Source organism: Hyla sarda, chromosome 10 (genome assembly GCF_029499605.1).
Source record: "Hyla sarda isolate aHylSar1 chromosome 10, aHylSar1.hap1, whole genome shotgun sequence".
Lineage (NCBI taxonomy): Eukaryota > Metazoa > Chordata > Amphibia > Anura > Hylidae > Hyla > Hyla sarda.
The window spans coordinates 112792219-112814087 of NC_079198.1; the positions used below are offsets into that span (position 1 = coordinate 112792219).

The following is a 21869-nucleotide window of genomic DNA, read 5'->3' on the forward strand; positions in this document are numbered from 1 at the left end:
TGAACGACTCCGATCAAAGAAGACGTCACCTGTGAGTCACTGGATATGACTGTAGTCAGTTATACAGTCTGAGGAGCCTGTGTGCTGCTGGCATCTATACCTATATGGTCCTGCAAAACAAGGGTGTGACCAAAGGGCAGCAAAATCAGGTTTTGCTAAGGGTGGAAAACCTTTGCACATGTCCTGCTTGAACTTTTACTACCGATGGAAGTAGGAGAAAGAGAAGCCTGGAAGATGCCTGGACAAGTCTCACCTATCTTCTGTCATCAGCTCATTGACAATGTGGACAGTCTGGGTGCTAGGAACATGCTAATTGACAATGCCAGTCCCTGACAACTGTGACAATGTATCCAATGTGTCCGATAGGATCAGCTAAATGGTCCCTAAGGTGAAGGCAGTCTGTTTATTGTCAAGGAACATTTATAACAAACATAATTTGTCCACAGCAGAGAACCCCTTTAATATGTGCATGCAGTCAAGCAAGTAAACATAAGACAGGTGCAGTATTCCAGTACCTGTGTCCAAGCTACAATATATATGACGTTGCCATGTGACAAAAAAAAACTTTTTAAGCTGCCTAAGCCCGTGTATGGGGACTGTGAGTTGACTTGCATAAGTATTGTGTGTTATATTGCCTTAATGGCCTACAATGAGATCGTACTGCATATTGTATCAGATGAGTGATTCATTGGTCACATGATATGCTCCACAGTTTAGCTTCTATGCAGAAGTTTCCAGAAAGGCTGTAGGAAGAGTCCCTTGTACAACGACCTCTTCCCAGAGGGCTGGACCCCCCAAAAAAAACTATTTAGTCTGACTAAGGCCAGAAAAAAAGGGAACATCTTTCCTGTATCTGCTGGTCAGACATACAACTTGTCTAGAATGTTTCTCCTAGGTTCAATTAACAGAGTACTGTGGTGCAGTAAAACATGTTCCCTTTCCAAAGGATAGGGGGAAGTGTCAGATCAAGGGGGTTCGACTGCTGGGACCCCCGCAATCTCCTGCATGGTACCCAAGCGGTCCCCAGGAACAGAGCATGTCAACCCATGCCCCCTCCATGTATCTCCATGTATCTCTCTGGAAGAGACGACGGAGATACAAGGAGGTGGCATGTCGGCTGCCGCTTACGATTACTTCCAGGGTCCTAAGCAGGAGATCGCGGGGGTCCAGCTGTCAGACCCACCACGATCTGACACTTATTCCCTATCCTTTGGATAGGGGATAAGTTCTTATGCACCACAATACACTTTTAAGTTCAGGTCTTGAATCATGTTAAAATTGAAGCCTGCTTCAACCAAGTCACAAGTCCTGTTCCATTTCCATGTAACCCAATACATATCCTGGCCACTTTTGCAGTGAATACTGCACTGTACGGAGTTTGGAAAATTTCACCAAAAAGGTCATATCCAGTCCATGCTATCATGGCATCTTGCTTTAAGTTCTAGCCTTAAGAAGTATTACCAGAAGAAGAAAAAGCTGAACAAGGACCCCTCTGCATTCACTAATCTCCTACTTGACCTACATTCGCAGTTAGTGCTTTGTGGCTAAACACTTTACAAAAGATCAAGTACAAGTATTTGAACCACAGTGAGCCAACCTATATAGGACCTTCCTAGTATAGCAGTGTTTTCCAAATAATGTGTCTCCAGCTGTTGCAAAACTACATCTTCCAGCATGCTGGGAGTTGTAGTTTTGCAACAGCTGGAGGCACACTGTTTGGAAAACACTACAGTAGACAATATCTAATTGTACTGTTCCTGTATTATACCTGCAACTGCCTCTCAACTAGGAACATAGCCTCACTAACACATGTGAAATACACACTAGAAACTTTACAGTCAGTTTATCTGCCGATAAAGCAACTCTTAAAGGGACAGTCGCCAACTCTTCACTCTACTTAAAAAGTGTGACATTCTAGTCTGTTAGGTGACATCACCAAAAACATCCTTGACGGACTACTACTCCCAGGAAAAGCTTCCACTACAATCTCTTCTGGATGTTACACAAGGAAGGTTTCTAGTCATTTAGCACACATGAGATTGTAATTCTGATGAGAAAGTCTCGATCATTAATATAGTTAATAATCATATTATTATGTATAAGGTAAGCGGCGAGCTCTTAGGATCTAATCCGCAGCTTCACAACTAAACTACAGACGCTTCGCCTCACAAATCAAACAGGCCTGACAGGTGGAAGGCGCTCGCATCCATCATCCCATCACACCAGAGCGATGCTAATCCCATTTTAATATTTATTTTTTCCACAAGTACACAATAAATCCTCGCTCTCTAAGGTTTATAATCTAGAGATGGTGCAAAGGAGGCGCCGGGCCCTGTGTATACAGGTAGCAGATGTTTTGCCCTCCGCCATGTGGAAGCAATAACAGTAAATATGGTTTCCCAATGCAGAGAACGATCATCTTGGTAAACCCCCTCCTAAGAATTCCAAGAAAAAAAATATAAAAATGGCACCTAGATGTAATTGTTACACCCCCACTAATGGGAGGACACACGGCCCGGGGAGAAGTGTGACATTGTATGAAGTGATGTGTGAAGACAGCGGGGACAACGCAGCTGACCTACATAATGTGCCGCCCCTCCTGGGGCACCACATAGGTGGATGGGACTGGGGGGGCCTCTTCTATTCTTGGAAAGACCATGTCAAGGGTAAACAAGACGCTGCATGTATAAATGTAATAAATACATTCATTCTTTATATATTAACATCTCATTATTTTAATATTAACACCAAGGAGAAATTATTTCTTTAAGAACTCAATGACATGATAAGGACTGTGGACATGGAAAGACGGCCTAGTAGACTGGAGACAATTTCTGCTTATCTGACATCAGGTCCATGAGATTTTTGGCTATTATACAGAATGGGGCTAGCAGTGCAGCTATACTGGGTGCAGGGGCTAGGCCCCATACAGACAACAGATTTTTCCATCCAAAAGATTCTTCACTTATTCATGTCCAGGCATAACCTCAGATTTCTGTCATGGATATTTGTTTTATTACTGTGTTTTTATAATGAGATTTGCCCCATCCAATGATACTTATATCCATCCTGCCAACCTGACTTGGTTTCTACATGTCTTAATAAGTGAAAGGTATTAGTGTTGCTCGCGAATATTCGCAATTCGAATTTTATTCGCGAATATCGCATATTTGCGAATTCGCGAATATTCGCAAATATAGCGCTATATATTCGTAATTACGAATATTCGTAATTACGAATATTCGTTTTTTTTTATTTTTTTTTTCACAGTACACAATCACAGTGATCACCCCTCTCTGCTTCCAGCTTATGTGGTGTAAGAAGGCTCTAATACTACTGTGTGAGACCGGTGTGCGAATTTTCGGATAAGCGAAAATTTGCATATGCTAATTTTCGCATATGCGAATTTCCGCTTATGCTAATTTTGTAGATGTGAATTTTCGTATATGTTAATTTTCGCACACGCGAATATTCGCATATGCGAAAATAAAACGAGAATATTACGACTATGCGAATATTCGCGAATATGACGAATATTCGTCCATATATTCGCGAATATAGATTCCCATTAAACATTGTACTTGCCAATATCCGCTGGTTAAGTCCAGGGTGGAGAAGTAAGTAGCCGACCCAAGGGCTGTGAGTGACTCCTCGATCTTTGGCAAAGGATAAGCATCTTTATGTGTGACATTGTTCAGTTTCCTGTAATCAACACAGAAGCGGATGGTTCCATCTTTCTTTTTTACCAGGACAAGTGGCGCCACCCAGGGGCTCTGACTTTCTTAAATCACATCTGCCTCCTCCTCTGATATATGCCTGGCGCGACCGGGTGGTGTCTTTCCTTGATAGGTGGGCTATCACCTGTGAGGATTCGGTGCTGGATCATTGAAGTCTGCCCAAAGTCGGTGGGGTTCTTGCTGAAAGCCTCATGGTACCTCTTGGCAACATTGATGATTCCATTGACTTGGTCCCTTGGGGTAGTGTCGTCTCCAACCTGGAGTTGCGCCCACCAGGGCTCTGGAGGGCTCACACTGGATCCTTCGGCCACTTGAGCTGCACGCTGTCGGGCCACCAGACATTCTGTCACAATGTCCATCAACTCTAGGAGGTACAGCTGGGCTACAGGAGTGCATTTGGATAAGACATTAGCAGAATCAGACAGGTTTACTAACTACACTGGGACTCTCCCGTTGGTGACAGTGACAAGGCTTCTCGCAGATCGAACAAGAGGATGATCTTCCAAACACATAGGTTCCAGCAGGGCTTCATAGTCCCTATTTTTGATAGTCCCTATTTGGGCACAACACCATATGATGGTCTCCATGTTGGGTTGTAAGGTCACTGACCTGGTGTCTTGAACTTGTACTCTGCAGATTTCATCTTGCTTGTTGGTAAACTTCTTCTCCACCTGTAGAACTTTCAAATGGTGCTGCACAGCCCGCTGGCCTGAAGGGGACAGATGGGGAAGAGAGGCATGTAAGGCATCTAATATTTCAGCAAAACTATTTTTCATAATGTTCATCCCCAAAATAAACTTGGCAGACCCCTTATCTGTCACATTAGTTACAATTAGTGTTGAGCGGCATAGGCCATATTCGAATTCGCCAATATTCGCGAATATATGACGAATATTCGTCATATATTCGCGAATATTCGCATATTCGTTATAGTCTCGTTTTATTTTCGCATATGCGAACATTCACGTATACGAAAATTAACATATGCGAATATTAACATATACAAAATAAGTGTTCGCGAAAAATGCGCATACGCGAAAATTAACATACACTAATTTTCGCATATGCGAATTTTCGCACGCCAGTCTCACACAGTAGTATTACAGCCTTCTTTACACCACACAAGCTGGAAGCAGAGAGGGGTGATCACTGTGATGTGTACTGTGAAGAAAAAAAAAACAAAAACGAATATTCGTAATTACGAATATATAGCGCTATATTCGCGAAATTCGTGAATTCGGGAATATGCGATATTCGCGAATAATATTCGAATTGCGAATATTCGTGAGCAACACTAGTTACAATCACTCCCTTCCCGGTCAGTACATGCTTTCCCAACTGAATAGTTGGCCCCCAGTATCCGTGTCTGGGGACTGGTTGCCCATTACCCGCAACTACTCAGAAGTTAACATCGTCAGGCTCACACAATAAACTAGAATCTCAATCGGGGCTGGTGCAAGGATTTTTGCCGCCCCTTGACACGCCTTACCCTACTACTGGGGTGACACACTGTAACAAACCTAGTCCTCATATAATATCCTTACTACTGGGGTGACACACTGTAACAAACCTCCTCCTCATGTAATCTCCTTACTACTGGGGTGACACACTGTAACAAACCTCCTCCTCATATAATATCCTTACTACTGGGGTGACACGCTGTAACAAACCTCCTCCTCATGTAATCTCCTTACTTCTGGGGTGACACACTGTCACAAACCTCCTTCTCATGTAATATCCTTACTACTGGGGTGACACACTGTAACAAACCTCCTCCTCATGTAATCTCCTTACTACTGGGGTGACACGCTGTAACAAACCTCCTTCTCATGTAATATCCTTACTACTGGGGTGACACACTGTAACAAACCTCCTCCTCATGTAATCTCCTTACTTCTGGGGTGACACACTGTAACAAACCTCCTTCTCATGTAATATCCTTACTACTGGGGTGACACACTGTAACAAACCTCCTCCTCATGTAATCTCCTTACTACAGGGGTGACACGCTGTAACAAACCTCCTCCTCATGTAATATTCTTACTACTGGGGTGACACACTGTAACAAACCTCCTCCTAATGTAATCTTCTTAATACTGGTGTGACACACTGTAACAAACATCCTCCTCATGTAATCTTCTTACTACTGGGGTGACACACTGTAACAAACCTCCTCCTCATATAATATCTTTACTACTGGGGTGACACACTGTAACAAACCTCCTCCTCATGTAATATCCTTACTGCTGGGGTGACACACTGTAACAAACCTCCTCCTCATGTAATCTCCTTACTACTGTGGTGACACACTGTAACAAAGCTCCTCCTCATGTAATCTCCTTACTACTGGGGTGACACACTGTAACAAACCTCCTCCTCATGTAATCATCTTACTTCTGGGGTGACACACTGTAACAAAGCTCCTCATGTAATCTCCTTACTACTGGGGTGACACACTGTAACAAACCTCTTCCCCATGTAATCTCCTTACTACTGGGGTGACACACTGTAACAACCTCCTCCTCATGTAATCTCCTTACTACTGGGGTGACACACTGTAACAAAACCCCCTCCTCATGTAATCTCCTTACTTCTGGGATGACACACTGTAGCAAACATCCTCCTCTTCATGTAATTACCTTACAACTGGAGTGTCACACTGTAACAAACCTCCTCCTCATATAATCTCCAATTACTGGGGTGACACACTGTAGAAAACCTCTTCCTCATGTAATCTCCTTACTACTGGGGTGACACACTGTAACAAACCTCCTCCTCATGTAATCTCCTTACTACTGGGGTGACACACTGTAACAAACCTCCTCCTCATGTAATCTCCTTACTACTGGGGTGACACACTGTAACAAATCTCCTTATGTAACCCCTTAAAGACACAGAACGTAAATGTACGTCCTAGTGTCCTAGTACTTAACGCACCAGGGCGTACATTTACGTCCTGTACATGACGGGACCAGTGCTCGCACCATGCATGGCGGGTTCCGATGGTTATGGTGGACATCAGCGATTGCACTGATGTCTGCCATTAACCCCTCAGATGCCGTGATCAATACAGAGCACGGCATCTGCAGTAATGCGGTCATTTGAATGGATGATCGGATCGCCCACGGCGCTGCCAGGGGGATGCGATCATCCAACATGGCAGTCAGAGGTCCCCTCACCTGCTCTGGCCGTTATCCCAGGGTCTTCTTCTCTGGTCTGAGATCAAGCAGACCAGAGCAGAAGATTGCCGATAATACTGATGTTACGCCCAGCGCTCCGGGTCCCTGCTCCTCACCGGAGCGCTCCCTTCTCTGCAGCGCCCTAGTTCTGCGGGAAATTTTATTTTGGCCTTTTTGTTAATAGGTTCAACATCCCTGTGACCCGTCTCGTCAAGCCGCTCTACATTTCCTCGGTCAACGGAGTAAAATTGGACTGCACTGTGCGTTACCGCACAGAACCCCTGCTCATGAGCATTGGACTCCATCACGAAAAGATTGAATTTTTTGTTCTGCCCAACTGCACCTCTGAAGTGCTCCTCGGTCTGCCATGGCTCCAACGCCACTCTCCTACCCTTGACTGAACCACCGGGGAGATCAAGAGCTGGGGTGCTTCTTGCCACAAAAAATGCCTCACGTCTGCTCCCAGTCCCGTCAGTCAAACCTCAGTGACTCCTCCTATACCAGGTCTCCCCAAGGCCTATCAGGACTATGCCGTGCCTCCTCATAGCCCCCGTCCTGGTAAAACTCTGCCCCGTGCCAAGCTTCACCCTCTGCCCCCCCTCCCCATTCCCACTTCTCCTGGACTGCCTGCCATGGATGAATTTACCCAGGACTTCTCTGTCTTCCAGAAAGAAACTCAAGAATCGCTCCCAATGGCCTCGTCTCATGTGAAGCGACAAGCAGACAAAAAGAGGGGGTGACCTAAGGGGGGTGGGGTACTGTTACGCCGAGCGCTCCGGGTCCCTGCTCCTCCCCGGAGCGCTCGTGGCGTTCCCCTCTCTGCAGCGCCCGGTCAGACCCGCTGACCGGGAGCGCTGCACTGACACTGCCGGCGGGGATGCGATTCGCATAGCGGGACGCGCCCGCTCGTGAATCACATCCCAAGCTATTCACCTGTCCCGGTCCTCGGCTGTCACGTCCTGGCGCGCGCGGCTCCGCTCCTTAGGGCGCGCGCCAGCTCTCTAAGATTTAAAGGGCCAGTGCACCAATGATTGGTGCCTAGCCCAAATGAGTCTAATTAGCTTCCACCTAGCTTATCACCATTGACTACGAACCTTGCCGCCTGCCCTGACCTTCTGCTACGTCTGACCTCGCCTCTGTCTAGTCCTTCTGTCCCACGCCTTCTCAGCAGTTAGCGAGGTTGAGCCGTTGCCGGTAGATATGACCTGGTTGCTACCGCCGCAGCAAGACCATCCCGCTTTGTGGCAGGCTCTGGTGAATACCAGTAGCAACCTAGAACCGGTCCACCGGTACGGTCCACGCCAATCCCTCGCTGACACAGAGGATCCACATCCAGCCTGCTGAATCCTAACAACTGATCAGTGCTATGCCCTATGCTATCAAATGATTGCTCTAAATAGTGCCCTATGGAAAAGTGTAAAAAAAAAAGTTAAACATTTTTTTTTTTAATTCCCCTCCCCCAATAAAAATTTTAATGGCCCCTTTTTCCCATTTATTCCCAAAAAGTGTAAAAAAAGAATAATTAATAAAACATTTGGTATTGCCACGTTTGTAAATGTCCCAACTATCAAAATATAATGTTGATAATCCTGTACGGTATACACAAAAGTGGTGCCGATAAAAACTACAGATCACAACGCAAAAAGTTAGCCCTCATACCATCCCGTATACGGAAAAATTAGAAAGTTATAGGGGGTCAAAATAGAGTTAATTTAAACATACTGATTTTGCTAAAAAAGTTTGAGGATTTTTTTAAGCAGAAAAATAACAGAAAAGCATATAACACGGGTATCATTTTAATCATATTGACCCACAGAATAGAGAAATCATGTCATTTCTACTATAAAGTGCACAGAGTGAAAATAAAACCTTCTAAAATTAGCAAAATTGCGGTTTTCTTTTCAATTTCCCCACACAAATAATATTTTTTGGGTTGCACCATACGTTTTATGGTAAAATGAGTGATGTCATTACAAAGTACAATTAGTCACGCAAAAAATAAGCCCTCACATGGGTCTGTGGATGGAAATATAAAATAATTATAGAAGGCATGGAGGAAAAAAACGAAAATGGAAAAATAAAATTAGCTGCATCCTTAAGGGGGTAATTACCTTACTACTGGGGTGACACACTGTAACAAACCTTCAGAGTGCCTCTAGTTGTTGCAAAACTACAACTCCCAGCATGTCAAGGCATGCTGGGAGTTGTAGTTTTGCAACAGCTGGAGGAACTCTGGTTGGGAAACACCACAATAGCCCCTTATAAAAGCCCAAGTGTACCTGTCCCTTTAATAAATTAAAAAATTACAACAATAGAGTCAGACACAGGCTGACAATCAATGGCTGATGGACTACTATACCCAGCATGCCCTGAAAATCTGCAGCAGAGATAGTGCCAAGCGCAGAGCACATGCTGCAGCCCCATGTGAGGCCACTAACCCTACCCCTCCTTTACCATGCCGGTACCTGCTATGCTCCAACTTCCAGGGATACATGGCTGCATGGTGCCCGGGGTTTCTCGGCCTTGGGGCTTTTACTAAGGAACCAGAGGCTGGCGGGCGGTATGGACCTGGCTGGTCACCAGGCAACCAGGGTGCGGGGATACGGGGCCTTGGCATCTGTTACGCGGAACGAAGTATACACAATGGGAAGGGAGCAAAGGCAACTGGTACTGCTTGTGGGCGGGTCCTATAAGACAGGGTTGAGTGAGAGAACGGGGAGAGATAAGTGGATGATGGGAGTTGTGTTGCGCTCTTGACAGCCGGCAGCCAAATAAAGGATTGCAATGCCCGTGTTGTGTTGTCATTACAACTTTACAAATAAACTGTGGCTGCAGGCTGCACCGGTGCCCTCATTAAGGGGGCGCTCTAGGCAGCGGCCTATTCTGCCTATGGGTTGCGCCGGCCCTGATCCCAATGCTGATTAGTGTTGCTCGCTAATATTCGCAATACAAATTTTATTCGCGAATATCGAATATTTGCGAATTCGCGAATATTCGCAAATATAGCGCTATATATTCGTAATTACGAATATTCGTTTTTTTTTCACAATACACATCACAGTGATCATCCCTCTCTGCTTCCAGCTTGTGTGGTGTAAAGAAGGCTCTAATACTACTGTGTGAGACTGGTGTGCGAATTTTCGCATATGCGAATTTATGCGTATGTTAATTTTGTTTATGCCAATTTTCGCATATGTTAATTTTCGCATACGCGAATTTGCGCATATGCGAAAATAAATCGAGATTATTACGAATATGCGAATATTCGCGAATATATGACGAATATTCATTCATATATTCGCGAATATTCACGAATTTGAATATGGCCTATGTCGCTCAACACTAATGCTGATAGAAAACACTTTTAGAATAGTAGACACTTGTGACCCTGTATCTATCGACACCTCCAACGGTACACCTTCTACAACAATTTTTCCATAAGGGCAGGAGGCGACATAAAGTGAGAGTCCTGACTTAAGTCGTTCGGGGATTGAACCTGATGACTGTTTTCCTAAGGGCGGGTCCTCGACCTCAGGGGACATCCATTTTAATCCCAGCACTGCATTTTCCAATATTGTTATTGTTCCAAAAGGGCCTTTGAGTCCCCGAGGGTCTATTGGGTGGAGGATTTCGGTAGTTGGGATTGTGGGGGGTAGGTTTTCTACGCAAGGGCGGTTCACGGTCAGAGGGAGTAGGCTGGGTGGCCAGCTCCTTTGCATCCTTGGTCAGTTGTTCAATGTCCTGTCTAACAGTCTGTAAGTCTGAGGCTGCTGTGACTGGCAAAGTAGATGGCACTGGGTTCAAATAATTTTTTATTTAATTTTTCAAGAACATTTTTTCACAAAACCGAATTGGCCAATAGATAACAAACACGGCCAAAAGAACAATACAGAAATAAATAGAACAGAATCATGCAAATTCTTTAGAAATGATCACTCAGTTTAGATACACTTCTTTAAAAAAAAAATAATAATAATAATTAATCAGATCCATCGGATATTGTATTAGCAAATCCGGAATGTGTTGGAAAAATCTATAAGATTAACCATTAATTAAATGAACAGATAACTAATAACTTTACTATACCGGCGGACAGGTGACGGTGGTGGTATAGGTCTGGCTACCGCCCCTAGTGGCTCTTGAACGGATCAATTTCTTGGATAGCCAGTGTCTTGAAAGCGAGGAATGACATGTAAAGGTTTTGGACCGCTAACATTCTCAGCTGGGTTTTATCCCACTTATTAAGGGCCCAATCAATAAATCTGCCCATTAACACCTTGTTGCCCTGCTTGGGAGTTACACCACCTAATTTTTGGACAGTCTCTAGGGCATTCTGAAGGGCTTTGGCATACGCTCTCAAGGTCTTACCTGGCTTTTGTCGCCTTTTATACAGCTGGAGACGTACCTCTGACAGAGTCCTTCAAAGATCTGCTCTACGGTCACCTTCTTGGAGGCTGGCAAGGTGCAGACTTCCTCTAAACTGGTCCCTGAGGTTGTCCTGTGTGCAAATGCACCTGTTGGTAAGGAGGGAAAGAGTAAAAGACAAACAAACTCTGGACCCTCTCTTTGAAATCCCCCAAGGTGAAGGGGTCTCCATTTTGGGTAGGGAGGACAGGGTTTCACATTAATACCAGTGTAGATGCTGGAACTCCAGGACTGTTGATGCTGAATGCAAGCAGGGCTGGCCAGATCCTGGCTGCTGGGGCAGGTGATGCGCTCTCTGCTGGAGATGAAGGGGTGCTGTCGCCTGGTTGATCTGGAGAGCTGGGTTCTGACATCCTGTTGAATTTTGAGTGTACTGTTGCTTTAAGAGAAAAAGGTGCGTTCTCCTTTAAGATGCTTACTGTAGTACGGCAGCGGCTTTGACTTGACTGATGTGGGTACTGTAATGGATGCTCCCCCTCTATTTGGCAGGCACCCAGTTGTAATTAGTCTTGCGACCAGACTTGCGGGCACTAATGGGTTAATGCTGATAGCTGCTGGCACCGGAGACTTGATACTGACAATCATTGGTGTTTGCGGAGTCTGTGCTGCAGCGGGTGCTTGACAGGTAACAACAGAGACGAGCGCAGCAGCTGGAGCTTGCAATATGGCTGCGCTCAGGGAACTTCTTGTTTTGGTACGGTCAGCAAAATCTTCCCCTGTACACACACCTCTTTGGTTCCTCCTCGCAGCACTGAAGAGGCGTCACCGCTGGGGACTGACAAGGCGGAGCTGCACTTTTCACTGGTAAAGTCCCGAACACTTTCTGGCGCTAGTTTTTTTTCTCATCGGCATGCGATTTTCACTGACAATACTGGACACAGCTCAGACTGGTGGAGGACTTGACTCGTATAAGGCGCACACCTGTATCCTGTTCGTAGGATGCCAAAAGTTGTGGTAGAGGGTGTGATGCAAAGGGCAGATGGAATTACCCTAGGGGCAGATGGCATTAACCCCTTGTATTCGTGACGCCAGGGCATAGTTTATCCTCAATACCACCCTAACGTATACTGCTGGATCCTGGGCTAGGCACAGAGGGGCAATAATGCCTCCCGACGCCAAGTTACAGACACCGGTAGCTTTACTGAGGTTAGGCTGCATTCACACCTCGTTTCCAGCCTACAGTTGCCGGATTCGGCTGCGGGAGGGGAAACCAGGGTGCTTCTGGTGGAAGGGAAACCAGGAACTTCTTCCTCCCCCAAAGGTATCTGGGCAGAACAGAGGAGGACATGGATTGGTAGAGTTGTCCAGCGGTGGGAGAAAAGGGAATATAAATATCTGCCACTGGGCTCTGCTCCACTGTATGACGGGATTAAAGGGGTTTTCTGGCTTAAGACTTCTTATCCCCTATCCAAAGGATAGTGGATAAGATGTCTGATTTTGGGGGGCCGGCCGCTGGGAACCCTCACCATATCCCTTCAGCACCCGCATTCTAGCTGGGGCTGCGTCTCCAGGCTTGGAAAAAGGGAAGTTTCCGTGACTGGAGATGTGACGTAATGCCATGCCTCCTCGTGACGTCACGCCATGCTCATGTCTATGGGAGGAGGCATAGCAGCCGTCACACCCTCTCCCAATGACATGAATGGAAGGGGCGTGACATCATGAGGGGGCGTGGGATTATGTCACGTCTCCAGTCCTGGAAACTTCTGGGTTTCCGAGCCTGGAGACGCAGCACCAGCGGCGGGCCCCTTCCAATAAGACATCTTATCCCCTATCCTTTGGAGGCTTGTACTTATACAGTTGCTCTCTCCTCCCCCTCCCCTCTCCATAGATTTGTATGGAAAACTGTAACCCGATCTCCCAGGGAATAGACCTATTTTCGGACTTGCAGTTTTTCAGGGTGAATGTTTCACAAACTCTCAAAGTCAGTGGCTTAAAGTCCCCATCAAAATTAGCAGATAATTTTCAACTAGTAGACTGTAAAAAGCCATAAATAGAGAAACATGCTAAAGTCAAAGTCAAAGTTCCTAGTAATATATCAGTGAAATGTGTGCCTTATAAACGTCTAGCATGTATTTAGTTAATGTACCTGAAATATATACAGGGAATACTCCTCCATCCTAAAACATTTATAATAACTGGTTCTAGGCAGGACTAAATTTACCAGTAGGCACTAGGTGTCCAATGCCTAGGGCTACAGCCTTTGTGGGGCGGCTCATCTTGTATTTTTAATGGAAGTGATAGAATTTTTTATTACATTAATATATATATATATATATATATATATGTATGAATAGTTTTCTCTGGCTAGATTTGCTAGTGAAATTAGTGTCTTTATGAAGTACGACGAGGTCATATGCCACTGAGACAAGGAGTTGTGAATTAGTGGTAGCCAAGATGGAAAAGGTACACATAGTATAATATTGTCTGTATATGAAGTTGGGTTTTTAGAGTTGTTTTTTCTTTATTGTTGCTTTCAGATGATCATGATGCTGGCATCCATTTTACCATCGCTTTCAGGGGAGTACTGACTTGTGAAAAAGAGTAATTGCTTGAGTGTCCCATAATGAACCGCCATAGATCTGACATGGCAGAAAATGTGTCACTTCTCCATGAGGGATCTCGTGTCCCTCACACTTTATCCTGTTCTGTCAAGTGTCATAAATAATATAAGTGACGACTTCAACAATAACACGGAGATGATGGAGAAGCTGATGATAAATGATGATGATTGTGTCACCAGATTTACTAGGCTCACATCTATCTACAAGCAGTGAGAAGATCCAAGGACTATCGTGAGTGTGATGGTGGACATGCAGACATCTCTTCTTCGCTGCTGTATGCCTATGCTTGGTATAGTGTTTATAGAGTTAAAGTCATAGCAAAAATGGCAGTGGGGCCCACTTGTGTCACGGACACTCCTCCCTCACTACACTATATGGGTGAGAATTTAGGGGTTGTCATTGGCAGGGAGGGTCACATGGGGTTCATTGCTCTCTCTTAAGGGTACAGTTACACCTTTAACGTACATATGCATAATGATAAAATAATTTGTAAAGAATATATTAATTTCTCAACAAAGTGCGAACATAATTAATATAATCAGAAGTCTGTTAGTGGGCCCGACACCTGCGCTGCCCAGCTGCCCAAAGCACTCCGAAGCTATAGGACAGCCATTGGTGCTGGGACATTACAGCACCATTCATAACCTGACTGCCTTTGCAGGAACTGAAGGGTCACAGGTCATGGAAATACAGTGGTCCCTCAACATACGATGGTAATCCGTTCCAAATGAACCATCGTTTGTTGAAACCATCATATGTTGAGGGATTCGTGCAATGTAAAGAATAGGAAGTTGTACTCACCTATCCCCGCCGCTTCGAACCCGTCCCCGCTGGTCACCGCTGCCCTGGATGTCGCCCTCCATCGCTGTCACCGCGTCCCCGTGGTGTCCCCACCGCTCCGGAACGTCTCTTGGTACGTCGCTCTCACGTCACCGTCATTACGTCACTACGCACGCCGCTCCTATTAGATGACGGGACGGCGTGCGCAGCGAAGTGATGACGACGATGGAGAGCGCCGGCGATGGAGGGGATCCCGAAGATGAGTACTGAGAATGGAGTACACAAGAAGAGATGGGATCCATAGTGATCATTGGGTTAGACCAGTGGTCTCAAACTATACCCCTCCATTTGCTGCAAAACTTCAACTCCCAGCATGCTCGGACAGCCGTTGGCTGTCCGGGCATGCTGGGAGTTGAAGTTTTGCAACATCTGGGGGGCCACAGTTTGAGACCACTGGGTTAGAGGGTCTTGGAGCTGGTTTCCCCTATGTATTCTGTAATCTACGTAATCTGAGCTATTTATAACTCCATAATATCCACACCTGCTTACTCTATGGTACATACATGTGTAAAATATTGTCTAGTTTACAATCCAAAATGACCTCCTCCGGTGAGATTAATGCGCACTCCCTATGGGTGGTTCCGCCTTGGTAAACGTGATTATCTCCCATTCGTGGCTGTTGTTCAGACCTTTACTGCGTTGTTCTCATTCTAATAAGTGATTTGTAATATTTACATCTGTATATTGAGGTGCAAAGTGTTTTGTCACTTTAATTTTCGCTGTTTCTCTGGCACGGTGATTCTCCCACTGATACATTTACACTTAGTCGCTGCTGGAGCGTTCAGGCAGAAGCAATAAGGCACTCAGCTGCTCAGCAGCTCCAAAATCTCCTTCATCCTATTAGACTGCAAGAGACTTTGTGATGCATTGCTGCCTTCCCAGATGCTGCAGGACTGCATGCTGCTTTTGTCTCCAACGTGGCCCCATAAAAAGTTGGGTTCATGCTGTATGCCCCTCAGAGATGTCTACACTAATACTATACAAGTCAGCAGGAAGGAAACAAACTAGAGGGAGAAGGAGAAGAAGGATGTTTACCATGCGGAACATCCCAGAGATACAAATCTCTTTGTCTATCCATATCCTATTTAGACATTAGGTTCATTATAATTGTGCAGTTTATTAGCTGTGTATAAAAATAACTGGTCTCTTGATTGGACGTTTGAGCTGTCAATCATGGGAGAACTGGAAAAGCCCTTAAATGGGTACTCTCATTGAAAAAAAATTTTTATTAAAAAGATCTTGCTAAATAAAAAAGGTTTTTAATATATTTTCATAAAAAAAATAATGTTTTACATGTTTATTTTCACTTTGAAAACCTGGCCACTAGGTGTCACCCTAAGTGGCTCAGGTTGAGTTTTCATTGCTGAATTTCAGCACGCACGGACCAACGCTGGCCGGGCAGCGTGCCCCAGCGTGGTCCGGAATGCGCGCTCACAGCTCGCTCTCTGCATGTATAGGAAACAGGAATAGAGAGCGAGCACAGCGCTCGTGCGCGCAAAATTTTAATATCCCCGCCCCCCCTTTACATCTTCCGCTCGGCACGTGCAAAACCGAACTGTAAGGAGGAGACTCAGAGGCTGCCGTCCCTCCCAGCCTGTATGCGAGCCTGTATGCGCGCTCCCAACATTGAGCAAAGCATACAGGAAGACGGGCGGAAGCGGTAGCCGGCGAGGCTTCAGATAACATCACGCCGGCCCACCCACCGACTTCCTGCACTCGTGAGACTGCTCAACTCTGAGCTACCGAAGAGGAGTGGAAAAAGGTATTTTTATAATGTTTTAATAGGATAAAAAAAACAGGGATAGATGTAGATAGTGTCAGGGAAAGATGGGGAGGGGGAATAGGGACATTTTAGTTAGTGAGAGCTACTCTTTAAAGGCTGTTCGGGGTATTGGGCATGACATGTTTTGTCTACTCCCCCCCCCCCCCCGCGGGTTCTCCACTTCTGCCCTCTGCAGGAGTATACCTTGCTAAACAAAGGGTTAGGTACCAAGTCACGATCATTGTGTGGTGACCCACGGGGTGTAAGGTGAGGTGTAAGTGGCAGATGGTGTTGCCCAGGGAAAGATGGTATTTATCCCTTCGTGTTCGTGACGCCAGGGCGTGGTTTTCCTATGTAACCACCCAAAGGTAGTACCGCCAGTCTTAGGTTAGGCAGGGGCCATAGAGAGTCCAAGGCCAGGTTAAGGGGAACTGTAGCTTTTACTGAGGTTAGACAGGCGTAACAGTCTATACAGTTCAGCCAGCATCCCAGAGAGGCGGCCAGTGACACAGAGAGACCTCGTAGTCTTGCTGGGACTTGCTGTAGATAGACTGACTATAATGCAGGCCACGGTGACTAGACAGTGGACTTGACCTGATTCACTTGATGACTGACGATTAGAAGACTTGAGCTTACTTGCAATTGACAGGTGGCGGCAGACTTGAGGCCTCCAATGGCTGGACTTGACTAGTGTTGGGCGCGAATATTCACATTTCGAATTTTTATCACGAATATCGTGAATTCGCAAATTTTGCGAATATGTTCGCTATATATTCGAAATTACGAATATTTACTTTTTTCTGTATATGCGCATATTCCTTCTTTTCACTTGTAGCCAATTAGAATGATGCAAATACACTTGTCAGAGGTTATCATCAACATCCCTAGCAACCAATAGTAAAGTTGCCCACCCCCTCACTGTTTTCTTCCTAGAATACGCGAATATGCAAATATTCACATATGCGAATATAACGAATATGTGAAATTTGCGAATATATAGGACGAATATTCGTCTATATATTCGCAAAATGTTGCGAATTCAAATATGGCCAATGCCGCTCATCACTAGACTTGACCTCAGCAGGTAGAGAATCACAAGAGAGAGATTGCAGCTCCTCCCTTCCTTATAATGGGGGTTGTGCAAGGAGCCCATAGGTTACTAAAGAGGTCACCTGGTCACTGGTGTTCTCTGGGTAACAATACAATCATATGACTTAAACATGTGACATAATCATGTGACTTACAATACAGGTCCTTTATTCTTTCATGGGAAAACTTATATACACAGGGGGGAGACACTGCAGGGGAGCCCTGGGGACATATGGGGACTCCACCTGACGGGACTGCAAGACCATATCCCGTACTGGGACACCACAATTGCATACGGGCAAAACTACACCCGCACATGGCACATTTTGTTGGTGTGCTAAGTCAATAGCCCGCATCCTAGGTGCATCTGAGGCATCAGTTGACATTTTCTTGATCACGGAATTTAACATTAAGCTTCTGACTCCAGAAAGTTAAACAGATTTGTAAATTACTTCTTAATCTTAATCCTTTCAGTACTTATGAGCTTCTGAAGTTGAGTTGTTCTTTTCTGTCTAAGTGCTCTCTGATGACACGTGTCTCAGGAACCGCCCAGTTTAGAAGTAAATCCACCAATACCAGTGGTCTTCAACCTGCGGACCTCCAGATGTTGCAAAACTACAACTCCCAGCATGCCCGGACAGCCGTTGGCTGTCCGGGCATGCTGGGAGTTGTAGTTTTGCAACATCTGGAGGTCCGCAGGTTGGAGACCACTGTCCTATACTTTACATTGCACGGATCCCTCAACATACGATGGTTTCAACAAACGATGGTTCATTTGGAACGGATTACCATCGTATGTTGAGGGACCACATAGACACACACACATAGACCCTGATTTACTAAGAGTGCAGTGTAGTTTTCTTTGTGGGTTTTAAATTCCTACAATTTATTTCCAATAGTATTTACTAAGGTTTCCCTACATTTTGCACTTTTCACTACATTTAGCTTTTTTTTTTTTTTTTTTTTTGTTACACATTCTCTGATCTGTCGGGTTTTCCTCAGCTCAAATCCACCACATTTTCTATGGAACCCTTAGTAAATATTTTTTTTTTTTTTTGTTTTTTTTTTGTGAAAATGTTGGGGACACGCCCTTTTAGGAGACCACGCCCTTTTCGGAGGCCACTCCCACTTTCCCGACAGCCTGTAAAATGGAGAGTAAGTCAGGTTTTTTTCAAATTTTGGTGCACGTTCTGGTGCAGACAGAATTTCTGGCGCACAACCCGACAAAACATGTCGGGTTTACATTAGTAAATCAGGGCCATTGTGTGTCGACTTCTATATAGACAGTTTGTTACAATGCATCAGTGCAAGTAAAGTGTATCGGTCTGGAGTCAAGGTGGTTTAGGTCGCAGAGGATTGTCTAGACTGAATACAATTACAACAGCCCACCCCCTTAGGTCAGGATAGGTTTAGTTTAAAGGGGTACTCCTCCTATAGGCTTGCATTGAGGGGGCGGAGCGTGACATCACAGGGGGGCGGGGCCGTGACGTCACAATGCTCCGACCCCCGTGATCGCCAGTAATCAGACCCGGAGCGAATATGCTCCGGGGACTGATTAGAACGGGGTGCTGCGTGCAAGATCAAGGGGGTCCCCAGCGGTGGGACCCCCGCGGTCAGGCATCTTATCCCCTATCCTTTGTCTTAGTGCCGGAGTACCCCTTTAACCCCTTAAGGACGCAGGACGTAAATGTACGTCCTGGTGAGGTGGTACTTAACGCACCAGGACGTACATTTACGTCCTGTGCATAACCGCGGGCATCGGAGCGATGCCCGTGTCATGCGCGGCTGATCCCGGCTGCTGATCGCAGCCAGGGACCCGCCTGCAATGGGCGACGCCCGCGATCTCGTGGGCGTCCGCCATTAACCCCTCAGGTGCCGGGATCAATACAGATCCCGGCATCTGTGGCAGTGCGCGATTCGAATGAATGATCGGATCGCCCGCAGCGCTGCTGCGGGGATCCGATCATTCATAACGCCGCACGGAGGTCCCCTCTCCTTCCTCCGTGCGGCTCCCGGCGTCTCCTGCTCTGGTCTGTGATCGAGCAGACCAGAGCAGAAGATGACCGAAAACACTGATCTGTTCTATGTCCTATACATAGAACAGATCAGTATTAGCAATCATGGTATTGCTATGAATAGTCCCCTATGGGGACTATTCAAGTGTAAAAAAAAAATGTAAAAAAATGTAAGTAAATGTAAGTAAAAGTAAAAAAAAAAGTGAAAAATCCCCTCCCCCAATAAAAAAGTAAAACGTCAGTTTTTTCCTATTTTACCCCCAAAAAGCGTAACATTTTTTTTATAGACATATTTGGTATCGCCGCGTGCGTAAATGTACGAACTATTAAAATAAAATGTTAATGATCCCGTACGGTGAACGGCGTGAACGAAAAAAAAAAAAGTCCAAAATTCCTACTTTTTTAATACATTTTATTAAAAAAAAATTATAAAAAATGTATTAAAAGTTTTTTATATGCAAATGTGGTATAAAAAAAGTACAGATCACGGCGCAAAAAATGAGCCCCCATACCGCCGCTTATACGGAAAAATAAAAAAGTTAGAGGTCATCAAAATAAAGGGATTATAAACGTACTAATTTGGTTAAAAAGTTTGTGATTTTTTTTAAGCGCAACAATAATATAAAAGTACGTAATAATGGGTATCATTTTAATCATATTGACCCTCAGAATAAAGAACACATGTCATTTTTACCATAGATTGTACGGCGTGAAAACGAAACCTTCCAAAATTAGCAAAATTGCGTTTTTTGTTTTAATTTCCCCACAAAAATAGTGTTTTTGGGTTGCACCATACATTTTATGATATAATGAGAGATGTCATTACAAAGGTCAACTGGTAACGCAAAAAACAAGCCCTCATACTAGTCTGTGGATGAAAATATAAAAGAGTTATGATTTTTAGAAGGCGAGGAGGAAAAAATTAAAACGTAAAAATTAAATTGTCTGAGTCCTTAAGGCCAAAATGGGCTGAGTCCTTAAGGGGTTAAGGACAGAAGAAAAAAAGTTCTTGAATGTTCACAGCAAGCAGAGATCTTAAAAATGGTGAGGAACTGATAGACAAAGTCTATGAGAAAGTGACAGAAGTTTTCGTACTGTAAGGATTTAAGGATTTAGCCTTATTTACATATGACTGGAGGCCGCCCTTGAAATACAAGTAGACGATTCAGGACATTCGTGTTTCTCATACGTCACCTGCCAGGGAGCCCCATGTACTTATGAGCCTTATAAATGGTGTCTTTTTCTGCCATAAGGACTGAAGTATCCATAAGAGATGGTATTTACGTATCCTCCGCCCTGCACAATGTATCATCAGGGGCTCATTCTCTCATGATGCCAGTCACATCCAGCATCCTATAAATCATGCAAATTTCATTTACCAGCAGATAAATCCTGCACCAGCTGCTGCACTCAAATCAGGCGTCTTCTGCTGTATGGTCCCATAAATAATGGGGGATATGTACTAGAGGGTCTTGTCATCTCATAACAGCCAGTGCAGGAAAATGTATCTTTCACTGTACAGAACGATGCCCACCAGTCACTGACTACCACAAACCACATCCACAATCCTGAGGAGGGGTATAGTGGTTATCAGGGTTATATGGCGGTATAGTAGTTATTTGAATTACCGTATTTTTCGCCATATAAGACACACTTTTTCTTCCCCAAAACTGGGGGGAAAAAGTTGGTGCGTCTTATACGGCGAATACACCCCTATCGCGGCGGTCCCTGCGGCCATCAACGGCCGGGACCCGCGGCTAATACAGGACATCACCGATCGCGGTGATGCCCTGTATTAACCCTTCAGACGCGGCAATCAAAGCTGACCGCCGCGTCTGAAGGGAAAGTGACACTAACCCGGCTGTTCGGGACCACCACGATTTCACCGCGGCGGTCCCGAACAGCCCGACTGAATAGCCGGGTTAGTGCTTACAGGACACCGGGAGGGACCTTACCTGCCTCCTCGGTGTCTTCTCCGTTCAGGGATCCCCTGTATGCCGGCGCTCTCCTTCCTCGTCATCACGTCGTCGCGTACGTGGGTCGGCGTGCATAACGACGTGATGGCGGCGACGGAGAGCGAGGATACCCGGCCGGCAGCAGAGACGTTCCAGAGCGACGGGGACGCGGTGACAGCGATGGAGCGACATCCAGGGCAGCGGTGACGGGTCCGGAGCGGCGGGGACACGTGAGTATTACCTCCTATGCAGTGGTCTTCAATCTGCGGACCTCCAGATGTTGCAAATCTACAACTCCCAGCATGC

General features: G+C 45.4%; 1 long non-coding RNA gene across 1 annotated transcript; it reads right to left on the reverse strand.

Annotated features, from left to right (window-relative positions):
• Nucleotides 1-1780: 1780 nt before the first annotated feature.
• On the reverse strand, nt 1781-12118 carry LOC130294493 (uncharacterized). Its single transcript, XR_008848516.1, has 3 exons — nt 11548-12118; nt 11285-11430; nt 1781-4446 (listed from the first exon to the last, which is right to left on the reverse strand). It is a non-coding gene; the product is annotated as an uncharacterized LOC130294493 (long non-coding RNA).
• Nucleotides 12119-21869: the final 9751 nt, after the last annotated feature.